The 15,732-nt window shown below is 46.1% G+C and overlaps 1 protein-coding gene across 2 annotated transcripts in view; it reads left to right on the top strand.

Annotated features, from left to right (window-relative positions):
* The first annotated feature begins 13,818 nt into the window (after nt 1-13,818).
* Nucleotides 13,819-15,732, top strand: part of CCNI (cyclin I) — a 62,378-nt gene continuing 60,464 nt past the window's right edge. The window contains exon 1 of one of the 2 annotated variants that reach the window (XM_073597346.1): nt 13,819-14,122. The gene's annotated coding sequence lies outside the window, so the exon portion shown is untranslated. The remainder of the gene's footprint in view (nt 14,123-15,732) is intronic. The other variant, XM_073597337.1, reaches the window with a different exon arrangement.

The following is a 15,732-nucleotide window of genomic DNA, read 5'->3' as shown; positions in this document are numbered from 1 at the left end:
ATAGAACACTATTCTTTCCATTGACACTGATAGAACACTATTCTTTCCACTGACACTGATAGAGCACTATTCTTCCCACTGACACTGATAGAGCACTATTCTTCCCACTGACACTGATAGGGCACTATTCTTCCCACTGACACTGATAGAGCACTATTCTTCCCACTGACACTGATAGAACACTATTCTTCCCACTGACACTGATAGAACACTATTATTTCCACTGACACTGATAGAACACTATTCTTTCCACTGACACTGATAGAGCACTATTCTTCCCACTGACACTGATAGAACACTATTCTTTCCACTGACACTGATAGAACACTATTCTTTCCACTGACACTGATAGAACACTATTCTTCCCACTGACACTGATAGAACACTATTCTTTCCACTGACACTGATAGAACACTATTCTTTCCACTGACACTGATAGAGCACTATTCTTCCCACTGACACTGATAGAGCACTATTCTTTCCACTGACACTGATAGAACACTATTCTTTCCACTGACACTGATAGAGCACTATTCTTCCCACTGACACTGATAGAACACTATTCTTCCCACTGACACTGATAGAACACTATTCTTCCCACTGACACTGATAGGGCACTATTCTTCCCACTGACACTGATAGGGCACTATTCCTTCTGCTTACACTAATAGGGCACTATTCTTCCCGCTGACATTGATAGGGCACTATTCCTACTGCTTACACTAATAGGGCACTATTCTTCCCACTGACACTGATAGGGCACTATTCCTCTCACTGACACTGATAGGGCACTATTCTTCCCACTGACACTGATAGGGCACTATTCCTTCTGCTTACACTAATAGGGCACTATTCTTCCCGCTGACACTGATAGGGCCTATTCCTCTCACTGACACTGATAGGGCACTATTCCTTCTGCTTACACTAATAGGGCACTATTCTTCCCGCTGACACTGATAGGGCACTATTCCTCTCACTGACACTGATAGGGCACTATTCTTCCCACAGACACTGATAGAGCACTATTCTTCCCACTGACACTGATAGGGCACTATTCCTTCTTCTTACACTAATAGGGCACAATTCTTCCTGCTGACACTGATAGGGCACTATTCCTCTCACTGTCACTGATAGGGCACTATTCTTCCCACTGACACTGATAGAGCACTATTCTTCCCACTGACACAGATAGAGCACTATTCTTCCCACTGACACTGATAGGGCACTATTCTTCCCACTGACACTGATAGGGCACTATTCCTTCTGCTTACACTAATAGGGCAATATTCTTTCTGCTGACACTGATAGGGCACTATTTCTCTCACTGACACTGATAGGGCACTATTCTTCCCACTGACACTGATAGAGCACTATTCTTCCCACTGACACTGATAGAGCACTATTCTTTCCACTGACACTGATAGGGCACTATTCTTTCCACTGACACTGATAGGGCACTATTCTTCCCACTGACACTGATAGGGCACTATTCCTTCTGCTTACACTAATAGGGCACTATTCTTCCCGCTGACACTGATAGGGCACTATTCTTCTCACTGACACTGATAGGGCACTATTCTTCCCACAGACACTGATAGAGCACTATTCTTCCCACTGACACTGATAGGGCACTATTCCTTCTTCTTACACTAATAGGGCACTATTCTTCCTGCTGACACTGATAGGGCACTATTCCTCTCACTGACACTGATAGGGCACTATTCTTCCCACTGACACTGATAGAGCACTATTCTTCCCACTGACACTGATAGAGCACTATTCTTCCCACTGACACTGATAGGGCACTATTCTTCCCACTGACACTGATAGGGAACTATTCCTTCTGCTTACACTAATAGGGCACTATTCTTCCTGCTGACACTGATAGGGCACTATTTCTCTCACTGACACTGATAGGGCACTATTCTTCCCACTGACACTGATAGAGCACTATTCTTTCCACTGACACTGATAGGGCACTATTCTTTCCACTGACACTGATAGGGCACTATTCTTCCCACTGACACTGATAGGACACTATTCCTTCTGCTTACACTAATAGGGCACTATTCTTCCCGCTGACACTGATAGGGCACTATTCCTCTCACTGACACTGATAGGGCACTATTCTTCCCACTGACACTGATAGAACACTATTCTTCCCACTGACACTGATAGAGCATTATTCTTTCCACTGACACTGATAGAACACTATTCTTTCCACTGACACTGATAGAACACTATTCTTTCCACTGACACTGATAGAGCATTATTCTTCCCACTGACACTGATAGAGCACTATTCTTCCCACTGACACTGATAGGGCACTATTCTTCCCACTAACACTGATAGAGCACTATTCTTCCCACTGACACTGATAGAACACTATTCTTCCCACTGACACTGATAGAACACTATTATTTCCACTGACACTGATAGAACACTATTCTTTCCACTGACACTGATAGAGCACTATTCTTCCCACTGACACTGATAGAACACTATTCTTTCCACTGACACTGATAGAACACTATTCTTTCCACTGACACTGATAGAACACTATTCTTCCCACTGACACTGATAGAACACTATTCTTTCCACTGACACTGATAGAACACTATTCTTTCCACTGACACCGATAGAACACTATTCTTTCCACTGACACTGATAGAACACTATTCTTCCCACTGACACTGATAGAGCACTATTCTTTCCACTGACACTGATAGAACACTATTCTTCCCACTGACACTGATAGAACACTATTCTTTCCACTGACACTGATAGAACACTATTCTTTCCACTGACACTGATAGAATACTATTCTTCCCACTGACACTGATAGAACACTATTCTTTCCACTGACACTGATAGAACACTATTCTTCCCACTGACACTGATAGAACACTATTCTTTCCACTGACACTGATAGAACACTATTCTTTCCACTGACACTGATAGAGCACTATTCTTCCCACTGACACTGATAGAGCACTATTCTTTCCACTGACACTGATAGAACACTATTCTTTCCACTGACACTGATAGAGCACTATTCTTCCCACTGACACTGATAGAACACTATTCTTCCCACTGACACTGATAGAACACTATTCTTCCCACTGACACTGATAGGGCACTATTCTTCCCACTGACACTGATAGGGCACTATTCCTTCTGCTTACACTAATAGGGCACTATTCTTCCCGCTGACATTGATAGGGCACTATTCCTACTGCTTACACTAATAGGGCACTATTCTTCCCACTGACACTGATAGGGCACTATTCCTCTCACTGACACTGATAGGGCACTATTCTTCCCACTGACACTGATAGGGCACTATTCTTCCCACTGACACTGATAGGGCACTATTCCTTCTGCTTACACTAATAGGGCACTATTCTTCCCGCTGACACTGATAGGGCACTATTCCTCTCACTGACACTGATAGGGCACTATTCCTTCTGCTTACACTAATAGGGCACTATTCTTCCCGCTGACACTGATAGGGCACTATTCCTCTCACTGACACTGATAGGGCACTATTCTTCCCACAGACACTGATAGAGCACTATTCTTCCCACTGACACTGATAGGGCACTATTCCTTCTTCTTACACTAATAGGGCACAATTCTTCCTGCTGACACTGATAGGGCACTATTCCTCTCACTGTCACTGATAGGGCACTATTCTTCCCACTGACACTGATAGAGCACTATTCTTCCCACTGACACAGATAGAGCACTATTCTTCCCACTGACACTGATAGGGCACTATTCTTCCCACTGACACTGATAGGGCACTATTCCTTCTGCTTACACTAATAGGGCACTATTCTTTCTGCTGACACTGATAGGGCACTATTTCTCTCACTGACACTGATAGGGCACTATTCTTCCCACTGACACTGATAGAGCACTATTCTTCCCACTGACACTGATAGAGCACTATTCTTTCCACTGACACTGATAGGGCACTATTCTTTCCACTGACACTGATAGGGCACTATTCTTCCCACTGACACTGATAGGGCACTATTCCTTCTGCTTACACTAATAGGGCACTATTCTTCCCGCTGACACTGATAGGGCACTATTTTTCTCACTGACACTGATAGGGCACTATTCTTCCCACTGACACTGATAGGGCACTATTCCTTCTTCTTACACTAATAGGGCACTATTCTTCCTGCTGACACTGATAGGGCACTATTCCTCTCACTGACACTGATAGGGCACTATTCTTCCCACTGACACTGATAGAGCACTATTCTTCCCACTGACACTGATAGAGCACTATTCTTCCCACTGACACTGATAGGGCACTATTCTTCCCACTGACACTGATAGGGAACTATTCCTTCTGCTTACACTAATAGGGCACTATTCTTCCTGCTGACGCTGATAGGGCACTATTTCTCTCACTGACACTGATAGGGCACTATTCTTCCCACTGACACTGATAGAGCACTATTCTTTCCACTGACACCGATAGGGCACTATTCTTTCCACTGACACTGATAGGGCACTATTCTTCCCACTGACACTGATAGGACACTATTCCTTCTGCTTACACTAATAGGGCACTATTCTTCCCGCTGACACTGATAGGGCACTATTCCTCTCACTGACACTGATAGGGCACTATTCTTCCCACTGACACTGATAGAGCACTATTCTTCCCACTGACACTGATAGGGCACTATTCTTCCCACTGACACTGATAGGGCACTATTCCTTCTGCTTACACTAATAGGGCACTATTCTTCCTGCTGACACTGATAGGGCACTATTCCTCTCACTGACACTGATAGGGCACTATTCTTCCCACTGACACTGATAGAGCACTATTCTTCCCACTGACACTGATAGAGCACTATTCTTTCCACTGACACTGATAGAGCACTATTCTTCCCACTGACACTGATAGGGCACTATTCTTCCCACTGACACTGATAGGGCACTATTCTTCCCACTGACACTGATAGGGCACTATTCTTCCCACTGACACTGATAGGGCACTATTCCTTCTGCTTACACTAATAGGGCACTATTCTTCCCGCTGACACTGATAGGGCACTATTCCTCTCACTGACACTGATAGGGCACTATTCTTCCCACTGACACTGATAGAGCACTATTCTTTCCACTGACACTGATAGGGCACTATTCTTCCCACTGACACTGACAGGGCACTATTCTTCCCACTGACACTGATAGGGCACTATTCCTTCTGCTTACCCTAATAGGGCACTATTCTTCCAGCTGACACTGATAGAGCACTATTCCTCTCACTGACACTGATAGGGCACTATTCTTCCCACTGACACTGATAGGGCACTATTCCTTCTACTTACACTAATAGGGCACTATTCTTCCCGCTGACACCGATAGGGCACTATTCTTCCCACTGACACTGATAGGCCACTATTCTTTCCACTGACACTGATAGGGCACTATTCCTTCTACTTACACTAATAGGGCACTCTTGTTCCCGCTGACACTAATAGGGCACTATTCTTCCCACTGACACTGATAGAGCACTATTCTTCCCACTGACACTGATAGAGCACTATTCTTCCCACTGACACTGATAGAGCATTATTCTTCCCACTGACACTGATAGGGCACTATTCCTTCTGCTTACACTAATAGGGCACTATTCTTCCCGCTGACACTGATAGGGCACTATTCCTCTCACTGACACTGATAGGGCATTATTCTTCCCACTGACACTGATAGAGCACTATTCTTCCCACTGACACTGATAGAGCACTATTCTTTCCACTGACGCTGATAGGGCACTATTCTTCCCACTGACACTGATAGGGCACTATTCTTCCCACTGACACTGATAGGGCACTATTCTTCCCACTGACACTGATAGGGCACTATTCCTTCTGCTCACACTAATAGGGCACTATTCTTCCCGCTGACACTGATAGGGCACTATTACTCTCACTGACACTGATAGGGCACTATTCTTCCCACTGACACTGATGGAGCACTATTCTTCCCACTGACACTGATAGAGAACTATTCTTCCCACTGACACTGATAGAGCACTATTCTTTCCACTGACACTGATAGGGCACTATTCTTCCCACTGACACTGATAGGGCACTATTCCTTCTGCTTACACTAATAGGGCACTATTCTTCCCGCTGACACTGATAGGGCACTATTCCTCTCACTGACACTGATAGGGCACTATTCTTCCCACTGACACTGATAGGGCACTATTCTTCCCACTGACACTGATAGGGCACTATTCCTTCTTCTTACACTAATAGGGCACTATTCTTTCCGCTGACACTGATAGAGCACTATTCCTCTCACTGACACTGATAGGGCACTATTCTTTCCACTGACACTGATAGGGCACTATTCCTTCTACTTACACTAATAGGGCACTATTGTTCCCGCTGACACTGATAGGGCACTATTGTTCCCACTGACACCAACGATGGGGCACTATTTCTTCCACTGATATAAAATACTACTCCTCCCACTGACACCAATTATATGATGCCATTACGTCCACTTACAACAATAGTGGAGCACTATTCTTTCCACTGACACCAGCGAAGGGGCACTATTCTTCCCACTGATACCAATGATGGGGTACTATTCCTCCAACTGATACTGACCATGGGGTACTATTCCTTCCACTGATACCAATGATATGATGCAATTACTTCCATCATTACTGACACCAACAGCGGAGCACTATTCTTCCCACTGACACCAGTGATGGGGCACTATTCTTCCCACTCATACCAATGATGGGTCACTTTTATTCCCACTGATACCTTCTACTGATATCAACAATGGGGCACTATTCTTTACACTGATACCAACAGTGGGGCACTATTCCTTTTACTATACTGATGTAGAACTATTCCTTCTATTGACACCAACAGGGGGGCATTAGTCGTCCCACTGACAGCAGTGACAGGGCACTATTTGTCCCAGTAATACCAACAATGGGGACTATTCTTTTCACTGACACCAACAAAGGGGGCACTATTCCTTCTACCAACATCAACAATAGGGGATAATACATCCCATTAATACCATTCATGGGGTGCTTTTCCTCCTCCCACTGACCACAGCTGCTATGTAATCTTTTCACTCCCACCACCACCAAGCCTGAAACATTGTCCTTTCACACTGACACTGGGGCAATTTTTACTCTCACTCCGGCCCCTCTAAAGTCTGAAGGACAGTAAACTGGCCCTTTGTTTAGAACATTTGGGGGCCCCATGCTGTAGAGCAGCCTTTATCAAACTTTTTGTCATGAGGAACCCTTGAAATAATTTCCAGGTCTTGGAGAACCCAAAACTCTACCCACACTTCACGGTATATTAGCATAGTCAGTGAATTGTAGGAAGTTTTAAATTGCCTAGAGTAATGGACATGGACGATGCTGATCAGTAAGAATCTGTCTGGTCCATACTGGCAGCGCTGGATGGAGAGGAAAGAAAGCAGCAAGGAATTTTCAAATACCCTGACCGGTGGAGTGGCTTGCGGGAGCCTTGACAGTGCAGGATCATGGAGGTAAGTATAGCGGGGATGGGGGTGTGGGGAGGGGGGTCTGGTCTTAGGTCACCTTTACAGATTTTCTGTAAAGGTGAACTAACTTTAACAGTCACCATAGCCCTCTATTAGGACCGGATGGATTCTGATTGGTTAGCGCTGTCCATGTGACAGTGCTGACCAATTAAAATCTGTCTAGTCTGTACTGGCAGAGCTGGATGGAGAGGAGAGAAAGCAATAGGAATTTTAAATCCCCAGACCGGTGGAGCGGCTTGAGGGAGCCTTGACAGCTCAGGATCGCAGGTAAGTGCAAAGGTGAACTAAAGCTTTAACAGTCACTATAGCCCTCTATTAAGATTATTATTCCTTTAAAAACAAAAGGGGTAAAAATCCCATGGGGCCACTTCTCTAGGTTTTTTCTTTCATGGCCCTAACATTGCCATCCTAGACAGCTCTCATGTGCCTATACCCATATTTTTCTAAATTAATAAATTAACATGTAGATAAAGCTGTTCAGAAAACAGCCACAGTGACAGGGGTTAGGACAAATTATAACACTGCAAGGGGCGCTTAAGATTACTTTTTAGAAATCATGCACAGGGGCAAATAACTTGACTGCTGGCAGCAAGATCCTACCTAAAATCTTCTCCATATGCTGTATGCAATGTTGTGCTATGTTTACATGCATACAATGTTAGCATCCTTGGTTACAGGTGGCCCCTTCTGTCTAGTGCCAGCGTCTTTGGTTGCTGGGATGCAAACAGTGAGTGTCACCTAGTCTCCTTGGTTTCTGGGATGCAGGCAGGGTCCTTGGTTGCTAGGACAGAGGATGCCCCTGCTACCTACTTGCCTTGGTTGCTAAAATGCAGGCTGCCCCTGTTGGCTATTGTCATTAGTTTCTAGAACACAGACAGTCCCTGCCATCTAGCATCTTTGGTTGTTAGGATGCAGAACGTCCCTGCTTCCCAGTGTCCTTGGTTGCCAGGAAACAGGCTATTCTTGCTGCCTAGCACCCTTGGTTATTGGACATAGGCAGCTACTGACGCCTAGTGTTTTTGGTTGTCAGGACATAAGCAGCTCCTGATTCCTAGCATCTTTGGTTATTGGACATAGGCAGCTTCTGCTGCCTAGTGTTTTTGGTTGCTAGGACACAGGCATCATCTGCCTAGTGCATTTGGTTACTAGACAGAGGCAGCCCCATGGTTGGTTGCTAGGATGCAGGCATCTCGTGCCACCAAACGTTTGCAATATGGTTTATGGATCTGAACACAGCATATTTTCTGCCTGTCTGCATGAGCTCTTATTTCCATGATTTCAAAAACTTTTGTGACTATGCTATAGCACCCTTGACAGGTACACTGGTGATCCTGCTGCTGGTGACAACTCGACAGCAACAGGATTAATATAGAGGATAAGAACACTCCTGTTTGTACGGTGTCGTTTCCTTGTTGGCTGTAACAGTGAGGTGTGCTTTCTTGCTAGTGAGGAGAGGGTGAGGGGTATTGCAGCATTTCAGCCAGTGCTGGACCCCCTCATTTTTCTAGATTTCTTTCACCCTCTCTAGTGATCCTGTCACTGGTGAGTTGTCATCAGTGTCAGGATTGTTAGTGCAAAATGGACCCTATATGGAAAAAAGTTTGTGGACACCTGACTCTCACATCTACATGCTGACTGCAGTATTATCATAGGCTGTGCTTTGCAAAGGGCAAACTGATCGCACAGAGGGGGCGGAGACATGACACCGGCACTGGTGTCTGTCATACAAGCGTCTTTGAGTCAGAAGAGTAATAAGCATTTTCACAAAAGCATTTTTAAAGTTGGCCAGGGGGTAAGCGAATTTTGGCAGGTTCCTAATGAACTAGCTCAATTCTAACCATTGATGATCCTATTGGCACCACTTCACCCGACATTCTATGCAGATGCAGGCACTATTTGGGTATTCTGACAGCTGGAGGCATCTGCCGTCAGAATACAATTGCCGCAGTGGGAGGTTTGTTCACCCAGGCTGTTTAGTGTGAAAGGAGCAAGCTGTTAGGCCCCTTTCAAACGAAAGGTCCGATCGGGTCCACCTGAAAAACTGACCCCATCTGACTCACCATTCTCCTCTATGGGCAGTTGGATGTAAACTGACTTGTGTCTGTTTATGCATGGGTACCTCTAATCCGATCCAGCAAAAACAAACAGAAGGGGATTGGAGGGCAGTTGTGTGTAAATGGACAGCCGGTCTGTTTACATCTGACTGCCCATAGAGCAGAGCAGGCTGTCTCCATGTCCACTCTGCATAAGTGGAGCGGACATGGACCTTTCACCCAGCCCCTCCGCTCAGCTCAGCAGGGGATCAGTGGATGGATCCCCTGCTGATAATGGTGGCCCTACATGGTATGATAAAACTAAACGAGCGATGTCTGATTTGACAGTACGATCAAATTGGGCATTGATCAAAAATGACATGGCTGTGACAGATATTGACAGTTTCAAACATCAACAACCCAAGTTGACCATTGATGGCTATTTTGTGCCCTAAGTGGTTTCCATGGTTTACCCATTTCCGACTGCTCAGGAGCACAAAAGGAGACCCTTTGCTTCCATCTGATCGACTTGATAAAATTGATTTATATATAGAGTTTATTAAAACTCAGGGTTCACATACAGGAGTTGGACAAAAATATGGAAACACCAGGTAAAAGAATGAAATCGTTACCTAATATGGTGTTGGACCAGTCTTTGGCATCCAAGACAGCCTACATTCTCCTGGGAATTCTTCTGGGAATTGACAAATATTAATTTTGGTCACAATTATGCGCAATGTCCTCTTGTCTCTTTTGGTCAGTTGACCAAGTTGACCGCGCTTATGCTTATCAGAAGACGTTTTCCTGGAAACTGTATATGTTAGCACCAGCTAAGCGGGCACCAACAATTTGCCCTCTTTGAAGCTTAGTAAGCTCTGACATGACTCTGAATTACTAGCAGCGCTTGCAGAGGTCGATAAAAGTAAGGCTTCCCACCTCAGGGGTCCCTAGGGGTCACATCACACAGCGGAAGCAAAAGAATGTGAGGAAAGGGGGTATAGCCTGTTTTAAGGCCCCCCTATCCCTTATAGGAAGGTGGCGGTAGGAATTATAAGTCCCCATTGATTGATTTCGACGGGGGGTCACCTGACCCCCCCCTCAGAACATTCCTGTAATTCCTAGGACCCTTATTAAGCAGGAGGCTGAGGCGGGTCTTAGCCAGTCGCCAGAGGGATATTTGACGAGCGCCCCACTGATTTTGGCTAATTTTGTTTACAGTTTTAAAGTATTTATTTATTGATTAACTTGCCGACCACCTTTAGCCCCTTTTAGATGGGGTGGACTCTGTCAAGCAGATCCAGGGGATCTCTCTGCTGATCCAACCTGAGAAGGTGGATGACAGGTCCGTGTCTGCTCCACTATGCTGAGCAGAGATGGACACAGCCCACTGGGGCGTTCGCATAGAAATGGACCGCCTGTCCGTTTCCATCCAACTATCATCTGATCTGATCATCTGACAGATTGTGAACATATCCCCATCCGTCTGTTTATAGCGGACTGGATGGGATCCTGGTGTCTGCTGACATGCACTGCTCCAGTGGGTGGACCAATTGGGTTTGCCTGAAAAAATAGACAGGTGGACCTGATTGGTCTGCTGGTGTGAAAGGGGCCTAACTGGAAATTTACGTCATCACTTTACCGTTTAATACCAGGGTTATGGCTGAAGCTAGATGCCATAACTATGGTATTAAATTTTTGTTCAGCCGCTACTCTTTCTCCTAAAAGTTATCCGAGTGGCTGATCCAACCTCCCTCCCCCCAGTGCTTTCTGGTGGTTCTCGGGCTTACCTGGCTGATCACGAAGCCTGAGAAGAACCGATCCGGTGGTTGTGGCGGCTGCCCATAGTGATAAGCGGAGGAAAGATGTCCTCCGCTCATCTCTAAGGTCTAGAAGGCCCGGAGCGATGTCATGACGTCACTTGTAGTTTGCGGCGGATGAAAACAAACCATTTTTTAATTTTTTATTTGATGCTTTCCATTGTAGAGGACAGATGTGGGGTCTCATTGATCCTAGATCTCTCCATAAAGAGGACATGTCATGCCGTATTTCTATTACAAGGGATGTTAAATTCCTTGTAATAGGAATAAAACATTTTAAAGGGACTGTGTAGCAATAAAAAAAAAGTTTTAAATAAATAATAATATAAAAACATTTTTTTAAAGCACCCCCCGTCCCCCCATGTTCGCGTGCAGTGGCAAACGCATACGTAGGTCACGCCCACATATGTAAACGGTTTGAGGTATTGCAAACATAAGGGTCCTTTCACATGGGACGGATCCGAGATGATACGCCCCGTGAACATCCGCTTGCTCAGCGGAGATCGCTCCGTGGATCCCCACTGAGCAGGCAGATGACAGGTGCGTCCCTGCACACTGTGCAGGGACGCACCTGTCACAGTGCCGCTCTCCCCTATGGGGGATCGGATAATGACGGACCGTAGAGTCCGTCGTCACCCGATCCGATCCAAAAACTGATGGAAAAGTAGGTTTTTCCTCCATTATACTTTTTCGGATCGGAGCGGGTCGGATGTCAGCGGACATGTCACCGCTGACATCCGACGCTCCATAGAGGTCTATGGAGGGTCCGCTCAGGTCCGCCTAAAAAACTGACAGGTGGACCTGAACAGATCGTTCGTCTGAAAGAGGCCTTAGAGCGAAAGCAATAATTATAACATTAGACCTCCTCTGTAATTCTTAACTGGTAACCTGTAAAAAAAATTTAAAGCTCCACTCCACGAGTGTGCGCACTGCACATATGCGAGTCATGATGCGCCTCCCCAACGGCCAGGCAATCTTCTGGGACCTGTGACAAGTCCCAGAAGATTGCAGAGATAGAAGGGGTTGAGAAGAACTTCCACTGGAGACGCCTAGGAGGCCTGAGCGGAAGTAGGAGCTGGGTACCTGTCAAAACTAGGTACCAGCTCCCCCCCCAAAAAAATGACATACCAAATGTGGCATGTCAGGGGTTAAGGAGTCCTTGAAGAGGAAGTTACACTTTTGGGCGGAATTTTGCTTAAAGAAAATGCACTGAAGATGCACGAAAGGCTTTTCAAAAGTGCAGCGCTGCCCAAATACACAGTCCACAGATAGAAGCAGTTGTATAGGATTAGATGTGAACAGTGGTATAAGATTTAGACCCCTTTCACACTGAGGCACTTTTCAGGCACTTTCACGCTAAACAAAGCTCCTGAAAAGCTCACGAAAACCTATTTTCATTAAAATCAATGAATGCTTTCACACTGGGGCAGTGGGCTGGCAGGGCGGTGAAAAAACACCCTTCTCCATTGAAATGAATGGAAAGCCCTTCAAAAGCGACGGATAAACTCTTTAAAAGCACTCAGTGTTTAACTGGCAGTTTAGAAGCGCCTCAGTGTGAAAGGGGCCTTTAGTCCTGTTTATCTCACTGGAGGCATTTTTCAGGTGCTACAGCGCTAAAAATTGTGCCTGCATAGCGCCTGAAAAAAGCCTCAGCTGCAAACCCAGTGTGAAAGCCCGAGTGCTTTCACACTGGGGCGCTGCGCTGGCAAGGCGTCACAAAAAGTCCTGCCAGCAGCTTCTTTGCAGCGGTGTAGGAGCGGTGAATACACCGCTCCTGCCCATTGAAAACAATGGAGCAGCGCAGCCATAAAGCCGCGGTGGTTTGCGGGCAGATTTAACCCCTTTTTGGCCCCTAGCGGGGGGTTAAAACCGCCCCACTAGCGGCCGAATAGCGCCGCTAAAACGACGGTAAAGCGGTGCTAAAAATAGCGCCACTTTACCGTTGACAGTGTGAAAGGGGTCTAAAGGGCACTATTTTTCATGCTCTTTTGATGCACTGAGGCGTGTTTTAGTAAAAACGCACAGGTGTGAATGGATTCTACATGCAAGAATACACTGAAATCTTTTGGTGTCTGGTCCTTTGCACTTGTGTGAATTGTGAGCCCTAAAGGTGGAGCCTTTAATACTTATCATTTTGAGGTAAAACATTTGCAAAGGTTAGTGAAATGAGACAAAAGCCTGTGATTTGGTGAACAATGGGGATGTGTAATGAGAGAAGGCATCCCTGAGGTAGTGTGAGAGGACTGTCTGTGTACAGTGTGCAGTGTGCAGTGTATTCCTCCTCCTCCCCGCCCTATTCACCGTGTGCGCACACCCCCTCCTTGTCAGCTCTATCACCGCACACATATCCTTCCTCCTCCTACCGGCCCTTCTTTCCCTCCCCACCCCCTTAGGAAGTAAAGTAGTCCTCCCTTCCTCTTTCTCCCCCCTCATTCCTCTATTGTCACCCCTCTCTCCACCTTTCCCCCCCTCTCCCCCCAGCACAAGAAGGAGAAGGACACTTCACCGGGAGAGGCTCCAACCATGCGCCCCTCCAGCTTCCACAAGCACGGAGGAGAAGCCCTCATCTAAATACATGGGGGTGCCGTTTTATAAGACATATCCCTCTTTATTTTTTCATTTGATTTGTATTATTTTTTAATGGACCGGATGATCTCCAAATGGAGCAGTGAAAGCTACAGCTTTGCAGGGGAGGTGAGCTGTCAGATGACCTCCACTTGGGGGAGGGGGGACTGTCGTAATAAACTGTCATTTCTGTACACTGTCATTTGTATGTGGCAACCTACCTGCCCTTACATCTCTAAATCTGGAGCAACCAATCAGCTTCTACCTTCAGCTTGTTCTGTTAAGCTTTGAAAATGAAAGCTAGAAGCTGATTGGTTGCTGTTCCAGTCATAGGATTCATTTGCAATGATTTTTTTTTTTGTAACCATTTGATACACCTGTTTTGTTGCATCGTAGATATCATTAGATTGCAAGCTCTTGGGACTATTAGCCCACACTGGAGTTGTGCCTTGATCCTGTTGTGCATGCAGCTCCCAAGCAGTGACATCATCCCCCTGTGTACAGTCAGTGCAGTCAGATACTTGTGGGAGTTCTTGTTTGGCATTGTCCCCCATATCCTGTGTCACATCATGTAACCTCTTGTGTGTTTTTTATTCTGTGATTTATAGAATGTAACCATTGTGAGAGCTCACCATCCTTCTCTTGTTTCTTTTCAGTGTAAGCTCCTTGCATACGGTACCATTGTATTTATTCTGGATCTTGCTAGCAGAAAGTAAACAACACGAGTACGGGCCGAATGATGCTTGCGTTTACACGCACATAGAGGCGTAAACGTTCAAATACCTAATATGAGCGTAAAAATTCCAGAATGCTTTTTCTAGCTCTCAAATTAGAAGAGGGGAGTGACGTATGTGCGTATTGCTGTGCAGAATACTGACCTGTAAATCCCCTTGTACATGGGATGTCTAGCTCCTGTACCCCAAATCCTGTTGTTATTTTCCCCTTTCACACAGGAGGCATTTTTTAGGTGCCATAGTGCCTAAGATAGCACCTGAAAATAGCCTCAGCTGCAATCCTAGTGTGAAAGCCCGAGGGTTTTCACACTAGGGCGCTGCACTGGCAGGACGTCAAAAATAGTCCTGCAAGCAGCTTCTTTGCCGCGCTGTAGGAGCGCCCCTGCCCATTGAAATCAATGGGCAGCGTTGCCAAAGCGGCGCTTTGCAGGCAGTTTTAACCCTTTTTTTGGCTGCTAGCAGGGGTTAAAAGCGCCCTGCTAGCAGCCAAAAAGTGCTGCAAAAACAACGGTAAAGCACCTCTAAAAATAGCGGCGCTTTACCACTGACGCCCGGGCGCTGGCAGTGTGAAAGTGCCCTTAGTGTGCCCAGGAGACACAGGTGCAACATCCAGCCCCACTGCCTCTCAAAGTCTATGGCAGGTTGAAATACGGTGTGGCTGAACATTGTACCAAATGGTACTCACATTACCATTTGATGGGTTTTACTTCCTCTTTTGTTCCCTGCAAACCCTGCAAAATAAAAGCATAATGGGTTAGTATGCATTGCATACTAGCCCATTATGTGCCACTTACCTGCAATTGAAGCCTGCGCTGTCCCCACTGGAGGGCGCATCCATCTTCACCCATTTTCTTTCCGGGGCCGCTGTGTGACTGGCCGGAGCCGTGTGACGTCACTCCCGTGTATGCGCGCCGGAGCCGCCAGTCACGGCACTCACTCGGGAAGAGCTGGCATGGAGGGCCGTTTCTTCACAGTGCATGCGCCGATGACATCAACAGCACACTA

The sequence above is a fragment of the Aquarana catesbeiana genome, linkage group LG01, assembly GCF_042186555.1.
Source record: "Aquarana catesbeiana isolate 2022-GZ linkage group LG01, ASM4218655v1, whole genome shotgun sequence".
NCBI lineage: Eukaryota > Metazoa > Chordata > Amphibia > Anura > Ranidae > Aquarana > Aquarana catesbeiana.
This window is presented reverse-complemented; position numbering and strand designations above follow the sequence as displayed.